The sequence below is a fragment of the Meleagris gallopavo genome, chromosome 3, assembly GCF_000146605.3.
Source record: "Meleagris gallopavo isolate NT-WF06-2002-E0010 breed Aviagen turkey brand Nicholas breeding stock chromosome 3, Turkey_5.1, whole genome shotgun sequence".
In the NCBI taxonomy this organism is placed as follows: Eukaryota; Metazoa; Chordata; class Aves; order Galliformes; family Phasianidae; genus Meleagris; species Meleagris gallopavo.
The window spans coordinates 56,845,121-56,854,243 of NC_015013.2; the positions used below are offsets into that span (position 1 = coordinate 56,845,121).

Here is a 9,123-nt window from a genome sequence, read left to right on the forward strand (position 1 = left end):
CTCAAATGTGTTGGAATCCTCCATAAAATAAATAGCAGCGGTTTTGAGAAACAAAGCAAAGGTGGCAAAAAATAAAGGGATCTGAGATAAGTGTCACATGAAATATGAGAGGGAGCCAGAACATTGTGATGATGTGGCAAACGAATTTATACAAGTGGAAGAAAAGGGAGATGAGGATGGAAGGAACCAAAGAGCTAGCAAGGCTGGAGGAAAGTGCACAGGAGGGGAAGAGATCAGAGGGGAAAGAATGAAAGAATCAGAAAGGAGGAAGGTAGATTCCTAAGTCAAAGGGAATGAAAGCCATTGGCAGTGGACAAGAAAGAAAAAACACAGACTGTGCTATGAACATATTGTATTGTGCCCATCGTGACCCAGAAACCAAATCTGCTTCTGTGCACATTTCTGTTAGACAATTATAATGAAGTTTTTGTATTTCCATATCAAGGCTAATGCTTTGTTGTTATGTTGTCATCTGAATTCTTAAGAAATGTGCTGACACCATTTGTTCTTTTGGCACTGGCTCAATTGAGCCCTTCTGGCACCACTGGTAAGGACCGCTTTCCATCAATGGGAATGAGGTAGCAGTTTGTTTACATAGTGTGGTTGTCCTGGGGATAGAGCAAAAAGGCAGGATCTTTTCTCCTGTGCTAGGATTAACTCCACAGCAACAGAGTGGCTGAGACTGCAGCCATAACTGCTTAATTCCTACCACACAAGGGTCTTTGTTATCGGTACACTAGGTGTTTATGTGGATGAAAAATGCTCTGTAAAACACAGTGCTTCCCAAAGGGGGAGAAGCCTTGGCTCCAAATTTTGCCAGTTACTTTTATTTCCCACAGTTTGAACTGACAATGTAACTTGGAGAATAAAACTGCCGTAGGTTGCAGAAAGTAGACTTTGCTGTTTATCCAGAAATCCTTGCTTCAGCAGGGCTTCCTTCTACCAGGACTCGACTGCTGTGCCTGGTCACATGGCCCATCTACTCTTTGTGTCCTTTCAATCACATTCATCATGTGTCTTTTTTGTCCTACTGTTCCTCAACAGAGACATCACTGACCAAAAAGCAGGAGCACTCGGGCATTGTTCAGGCAGTCCTGAGGTGAACTCAGTAAGAACTGCAGACATTCACCACTTCCCTAAATTGGGCCATTTATATCAATATTTTCATCCAAGAGAGATAATTGTAGGGACTCAGAGTTAAAATCTAGGTTAAGGGTGTCACGTAAAATCACTTCGACCAGTAGCACAGACAAGTCAGAAGCAATCTCTCGTGATCAAAGCAGCATATTTACAGAGTTCTTCAAGTGACAGCAGATAACTTGCGTAGCTAATAATGAACACCCAAGGTGTTTTGGTTAACAGGAGGCTCTCAGGAACACTTTTCTGGAAAAGTTCTGTAGGTTTTGCGGTGAAGAGCTGGAGAATATAACACTTCAGTCCTTTCTAATGCAAATACCTGAAGTGAGTTAATATAGTTTGTGTTTTATTTCTGGTGTTGAAAAGAGCATAGTAATACCTAATTCTTTCAGAGGTGAGCTGACTGCAAGTTTGCTCTTAGGTCTGCACTTAGGTCTCTACTTTCTGAAGCTAGCAAAGATGGAAGACTGTAGTTACAGAGAAGAATTAGTCTAATTATTTTCAAATTTCATATCTTAGTATCTCTTTCAATACAAAACGCAGTGCCAGTGTTTGCTTTAGGCAAACTCAGTCAAGTAATAATGATTGCTTAATAACATTAACAGCTCTGGATTTTTCCTGGAAATGACTTAATGTAGGTAGTTACCTGTGATAGGCTACTTTCAGTGGTCTAATAGCAGCATCATCTTCATGCTATGTTATACTTGCTAGGTATAGTTTTAGTCATACCACATTCATCCAATCTGCTGCACCCACTGAATGAAAAATTTCAAGCATGCTAGGGAGATTTTGGGGCAGGGCTGCACTGTGGTGTGCTTAAATTTCAGGTCCTGAGCCTGAATAAAGGAGAGACAGATGCTCACAGTTCCATCATGAAATCAACTCTTTCCCACAGGTGTTTGTTGGGCCAAGGGGAGCCATCCTTCATGCCACCACATTGCTATATAGGCAGCTGAGTTCAGGAGAGGAAGCCATGGGAAGTCAGGACATAGTGTGGATATGCAGCCTCATAAAGAGTCTGTACCACGAACCAAAGCCAGGCATACTAAACCACTCATGAAATCAGCAGATGGAAACTTCTGATAAAAGAAAATAAAACAAAAAATTGGCATGAGAAACTTAACAATGGCCAGCAAAAAGAAAACAAGCCTTTCATGTTGCCCCCATGAATTACTGAGTTGCTAGAATAAACAGGCCATTTTCATTAGGTAGCACAAACCTGCAAACACAGACAAGTAGTCCTACTGCTTATCCTGGGACCAGTTCATATGACCAAACCAATCTCCTACACAGAAGACAGCAGCAAACTGGTAAGTAATTACATCAACAGAAAGGACCCTTTGTGTATTGTGACTAAAATTTTCTGTGTGTATGTTTATTACTTTTGGTCTACAATGCTTCTGTCTAAGGTTGGTTTTTTTTTTTGTTTGTTTGTTTTTTGTTTTTTTAAGTGGATGCTTATTTTTCAATGTGTTGTGCTGTCCAGACGATTTTCATATCTTTGGAAGTGAATGCATTAGAACACATCCTCAAACAATGGGAAAAGTACAGACCATTCCTGGCTTGTGACTTTCTTTGCTCTTCCTTTTCTGCTCTTACTCCTGTCTTCTTGAGTTACCTGCTGTGTCACTGAGCTATTTCCAGCTTGCCATCTAGAAGACAGATAGTGCAGTAGCAAGAAATCAACCTTGCCTTAAACTTGATACCAGAGAATATCACCATGGCTATACACTCCAGTGAATGACTCAGAGGCAGGTTTGTATTTGGTTCCTGGACACAGCAAGTGCTACACAGCCTCTCCTGGTTTATAAATACCCCCCTGCCTGCCTTTCGGCTGTTTTTTTCTTTTTTCCCACACTGTCTTCTCAATGGGAGGGTTTCCCTGGATCAAAACCCGATTAAAACAATATCTTCTTGTCCTTTTCTTCTGCATTCTCTCTCAGATCTGAGAAAATTGGTCCTGCATACAGCCTGGCAGCGGTGAGTATAGGTCACTTAAAGCCTCATTTTAAACAATGGCAGGCCCTGCTCTGCTGGACTTCTGTTCTCATCAGCATCAAGGATGTCTGTGGCAAGGAAACTGGGAGAAAGACTTCTAATAGCCAAAAAGCACAAAGGGAGTGTGTGTTATAGTCCACACCAAGCTATTTGGTTCAGAGTAACTCAGGAAGAAGGGATATTTTTGAAACATTTGCACAGAACCACCAACTCAATAGGTCCTTTGTAAGAAAATATGAGGAGAAATGGCCTCACATTTGTGCTGCATTCAGTGTCCTGTGGCAGTGATGGAAAGATATGGATGAACTATCAGAATGACCCAATGCTGCAGGCGGTCTTAACATGGGCAGATTGTGTGTAAATCAGAACAGTGAGAAGGTAGCCCTAATTTACAGCAATCCAGTCAAGCCATAGAAAGGTGAAAAGAAATTTTAAAACAGTATGTGTTAATCCCCATGACTGAAAGATTTGGACCATAACCACTAGGGAGAATAGAGCTTATGTACAGTTGGTTTGATAGGCCTCTACCTCCTTCTGGGTATCTCAGTATTTTCAGTATTTTTGTTTTTTGTAAACTAGGACAAAACAGATAAGATGAGAAACTAAAGCAAACACCTAGAAAGGATCCTTGAAAGAGACAAAGGATGAATAACATTGGAGAGGGTTCTGAGAGCTAAGATAGATGATACGGGATAAATTAAGATGGAAGGTAGAGAAGAATGCTTAATTTGTGACTTGCATTCCTTGTGAAAGTCTTACAAAGGCAAAGGAAAAAGAATGAAAATGGAGAAATAGAGAAAATAAGGTAGAATGGAACTTTGAAATAAGGTTTCTCTGAGTGAATATAGATTGCTATGAATAATGCAACACTAATTACAAAGACTGAGTGCAGCCACGCATCTTATTTCAGGCATGAAAATTAAAATCTAAAGGAAAATTCTCATACTGTAAGAACTGTTGTAATATGTCTATTTCTGTCAGAAACTGAATATTTCTGTTTTCAGTGGGTTTTCATTAGTTCCTTTTTACATAGCAGTAAAGCCATAAGCCCATGTCTGTGAACTGGCAATCTGTTTCCATGGAAATGAATGGGATGTCACAAACCTAAGTGCTGGGGCTTCCCTTCAAGCACAAGCAGAAGATGGGTAGCAGAAGAAGGATCTCCTATTATTTCAGGTTCCTACATCTGCCCACAGCAAATCTCATCTCTTGAGCAGATAATGGGGAGGAGGGAGAGGACTGAACTGGACTGAGACATCCCTGGTGTTGCTCTGTTGGGAGATGAAGGCTATGATGATTATGCCTTGTGGGATCTCTCCTTTTTTGAAAGAAAGTCAATTGGCTTGTTATTATTGTGTCTTAGTTAGGTGGTGGTTTCAGTTTGTTGCAAGAGCTCTATATTCCTTTGAGTTACGGTGTACTAGAATGAAAATAAGGGAATAAATTAAGTGTTGCAAGTGAATGAAAATGTTAGAAGGAAAATAGATTTCATTTTAAATACATGTTTATTACTTTATCTCTCTATATAGCAGTCTTTAAAGCTGTAATTCATGAAGTAAAAAATCATCTTATTGCACATTATCAAATACAGCAGAGTTGAGCCTTCCTTTGAAGAGCTATGAATGGCTGGCTTACCATCAAAACCAGATTTTTTGCACGCCATTTTTTTCCAGTTGTGTCTTCTCTGCTTTATTATTAGACTATTTGTTTGTGACTTGATTATTACGTTTAAAGCAAAAATTAAGTTCCTCCACAGTTCCTCTCCTCTTTCTGCTTCAGTGTCCTGTCCACCGGTGGTGTTAACATAGCATATTGGACAGTGTTTGCCATGGCAGTTCTTCCTTTGGATGTCAGAGGCAAGGGATATTCAATAACTAAAAAGCTTTCTTAAAACCAAAGAATATTTGTTTTGCAAAAGTCTTCCTTTTGAAGTCTGCCAGACTTTATTTTTTTTTTAACTTTGGATCCCCAGGCATTTTCCTGTCTTGGCATTGTCTCTCAACAACTGTTAAGTGTTTGCTGAAAGGTGGCTTATCTCAGCCCATTCTTCCCTTTCTGCTATTTTTTTTTTCCTCATCACATTTCCAGGTAAACTAAGCCAATACACTCATACAGCAAGCAGGGCAAGAACTAGGCCAGCACACAGTGTCTATAAACCATTACAGAGTGCTTCTAATTTTGTCACAGACATAAGAAAGGTTTGATGTTTACCTTTTTCCTCTTCAGCTTGTTAAAGGACAATTGGAATATTAGATTGTTGATATTGTAAAATAAATCTTTTGCAGGTTGTACCAAGGAATAGGGCAAGGCAGTGTGCATACTTACCCAGCTACACCCCAGATCTAAGGATAAGGAGAAATCTCTGGCTACTCCCCAGGAGCTAAGAATGATGAATGAGGAGGGAGGAAGCTGTGTTTTCTCTCTGCATGGAGAAAAGCAAAAAAAAAAAGTACTCTGTCCTTTGCACTAGAGCATAAGTGGCCGTTATGTTGGGGCGAGGAGGGACAACGTGCTATTTTTAGCCTCAGATCTTCTGGAATAACCAAGTCTTCCCAAAAATTTGGCAAGTGTTTGTTCCATTGAAAAGGAGAAGGAAATATTCGTTGCTTTTTAATTTCTGTGACTAAAAGAAATCATGAAGGTGATCAGTTGTTTGGTTTTGCCAGTGTGGTTCAGCCCTGTGCAAATGCTTTGAAGTGCAGATCAGTCAGGAACTAGGTGGAAGTGCAAGTATTTACCCAGACAGAAGTCTAGCTGGTCCTTGACAAAGATGTGCACAAGCTATTTGACTTCCTTGATGAGAGTTACATTTTCATGGGCCATTCTGACTGTACATTAATGGAAGAGAATTTGGAACATTAATTGTCTTCAGTGATGAGGCATTTTAATTCCATAATTTTGACAAAAAAAAGAAAAAAAAAAAGATCTATTTAGAGGGAAGAGATTTCCCCTTTTTTCATAGCTGTCTGCAGCATAAGTTCACTTGACCCAGTGACAATTAATTGCATCTCAAGTGGCAAGAGCAATGACTTTCTACTGTGCATAACTATTGTAGATATGCCTAAGATTTCAGTTTAAAAAAAAAAAAAAAGACAATAAAGCTAACTGATTATTACTTATGCCCATCCATGGCAATCCATGTACTGTTTACAAATAATAAAGAAACGAAGATATCACAAATTGTCCTGATGAAATACCAGAACTTCAGAATATATGAAGAAACCCTTGGGGAGTACTATGAGATATAAAATTGTATTCCATAGTATTATTCCCTGAGAGTATTATTCTCAATACTACTGCCACACAGGCAGTATACACTTAATCGTTGTTGATAAGTAGAGATCAGAAGGTGCCCTTTGCTTCTGGCATCTTGATACGTAGACGCTGTGATGTCTCTAAAAGTCACTATCACCTTTAATAGCAACTAAAGCTGGCACTGCACATTACGCAGACATAGGTACATACACTCTGGCACTTCCTCGAGAGAAGGAACTGGGTGGCTGCAGACTCTTAGGGTGCGTTCGTACTCCCAGAACATCCCATTGGTCAACAAATTGATATCAATAACATGGCAATGGCCTATTTTTGCATGCATACATCAAGGCTGGCAATGTATCAGACAGGCTTCCTTGCTGCCAACTCCTACTTCTGTCTTTTTTACCTGAATCAACAATTTATTTGCAGGCCCCATGTTCTTTCTTTAGAGTTACTTTGTTATTTTTTGACAGAATAAAATTTCTGCTGTCACACTCCATTTGTGATTGAAACCTCTGGCTTGAAAACTGATGAGCTGCTGTTCTTGCATAATTTCCCTCCTATGGCCTGTGCTGTAAATAGAAGTGAAAAACAGCAGTCTATGCTCCATGGTCATGGGACACATTATTTTTCTTTATTTTTGCACAACATCTGCAGATAAACAGCAGGAAATCTTTTACCATGTCATCATTTAAAATCAAATCAATTTAAATATGACAGCATTGCAGTGTTTTGTTGAACTGCCAGCTCCAATTAAACATTGTGCATCTTTTATTATTCAGATTTCTGAGGTTGTGACAATGTATGGAATCTGTCCAGATTTGGAGAGTACTCTGTTTTACAAGACAATTATGAACTATCTTAGCCTGCCTGGGACTAATTTGAATCTCTCCCATTGTGAATTTTAATGTTGATGTAAGAGTTAGACCATTTTGACTGTAGTATACTTCTTTCTCTGTTTTTTAAATATTGGTGTTTCTTCAGTTTCTTTAGCACATCTTCTTCCTTAATTTAGTGTTTAAGTTCTGGGTTGGTGTAATGCTTTTACAGCCTCAGAGTATCCTACAGAACAATCCAGAGGACGTTTCCATAAACAAAACCCTTGATATGTGGTAAATGAAAGTGAAGCTAGCTTTGCATATTAAAAAAAAGGTTTAAAATCACTCACTGAGGAGTAGCAAAAACAGAACATGGTGGGGAAGAAAATTAAAAGGCCAAAAACTTAAAAGATTGCTATGCAAATACGCCTGAACAACTGCCTTTCTATCTCTTTAAAGTATTTTACATTTAAAGCTACAAAAAGCTTCTACTTGTAGATCAATTTTTTATTTTGTGCATTATTTAGAAATAAAAACCAGTACCTTTAGCAATAACTTATTTGGTGAATTATTCTATAGTCTTCCATAGATGTCACTGCTTGAGCTAGTGGTGATCCCCCAGTACATGCAAATTGTCACTGAAATTGGGAAGTTCTTCGAGCAACAGAATGAGTTTGAATTGGCCACCCATATCACCCACCTCCTGACTGATAAAGTGACTCTCAAGTTAGACAGCCATTATAGATGCTTAGAAAAGTAATGCAAGTAAACTGAGTAACTGAAGAGGAGTATTGTGAGGATGCTGTCAGGTTGGGCATCTGATTTGGACATGAGAATAAGGAGACTATTCCTGACAGACTATTCCTTCCCATGTAGTACAAGGGCTGCCCTGAAAGCAGTTGCTCCTATTTTATGATGTTGGCCCACAAAGTCAGAGTGAGTGTTGATGGGATGCAGTAGAGGTTGAACTTACCACCAATATTCTATTACATGTTGTTACCATGTGACAGATAGCAGCAGAGGGGCAGTCTGACACAAAGGTGTCTGACATGGAAGTGTGTATGAAGCAAAGGTGTGTCACTGAATTCCTCCATGCAGGAAAAAGTTGTACCCATTGACATTCATTGACACTTTCTGAGTGTTTATGGAGACCAAACAGTGGATGTGAGCACAGTGAGGCAGTGGGTGCTGTTTCAGCAGTGACAGTGACGTGAAAGACAAGCCACATTCCAGACGGCCACAGATTGCTGTCACACCACAAAATTAAGAACATCTCAGCCAGCAAATCCACATGAATTGATTAATAGTGGTGGCTATGTTGAAAAATAGTAGTTTATCACTGAAAATTTACTTTATCAAGTAGTGCTATTGTGCTCTTTGTAACTGTTGTAGTTGCATGGAAATAAGCAGGAGGCATGACTTTCAGTGAGAACTCCACAGAAATAGGAGTATTCACAGAGTGAGTTAGGGTAGAAGTATGACCTTGTTGCTCTAAGAACTCCTTTGAAAGAACCAGAAATAGATATCTCGACTAAACGAGGGGCCAACTATTCTCCAAAGAGATTCAAATTCTGCTTGTTGAGCCTAGACTTTGTTCTTTTGATGTTGAGCAATTTCACCAGTGTGAAAGATTCAAATTTCTTCACAAACTAAAAAAGACAACTTCTCAGTTTTTTTAATTTTTAATTTATTTAAATAATCACTCAGAACTGTCACACTTACTCTCTTGGAAGCTCGGAATGAATAAGAGTTAAATAGCAAAGAAAACTTCTGTGAGTTATTTCAGTTAGGATATTCCCAAAATGTTGTTGCCATGCCTGCACCCCCAGCCAATCTTGACTACTTGCAGATTTGAATGAATGAATGTTTGCTTCCTCTCCTCTCCTCTCCTCTCCTCTCCTCTCCTCTCCTCTCC

General features: G+C 39.3%; 1 protein-coding gene across 1 annotated transcript in view; it reads right to left on the bottom strand.

The window, feature by feature from the left end:
• The window catches only part of IMPAD1 (inositol monophosphatase domain containing 1), a 173,475-nt gene that overhangs the window by 164,029 nt on the left and 323 nt on the right, over nt 1–9,123 (bottom strand). The gene's annotated exons all lie outside the window — the stretch shown is intronic.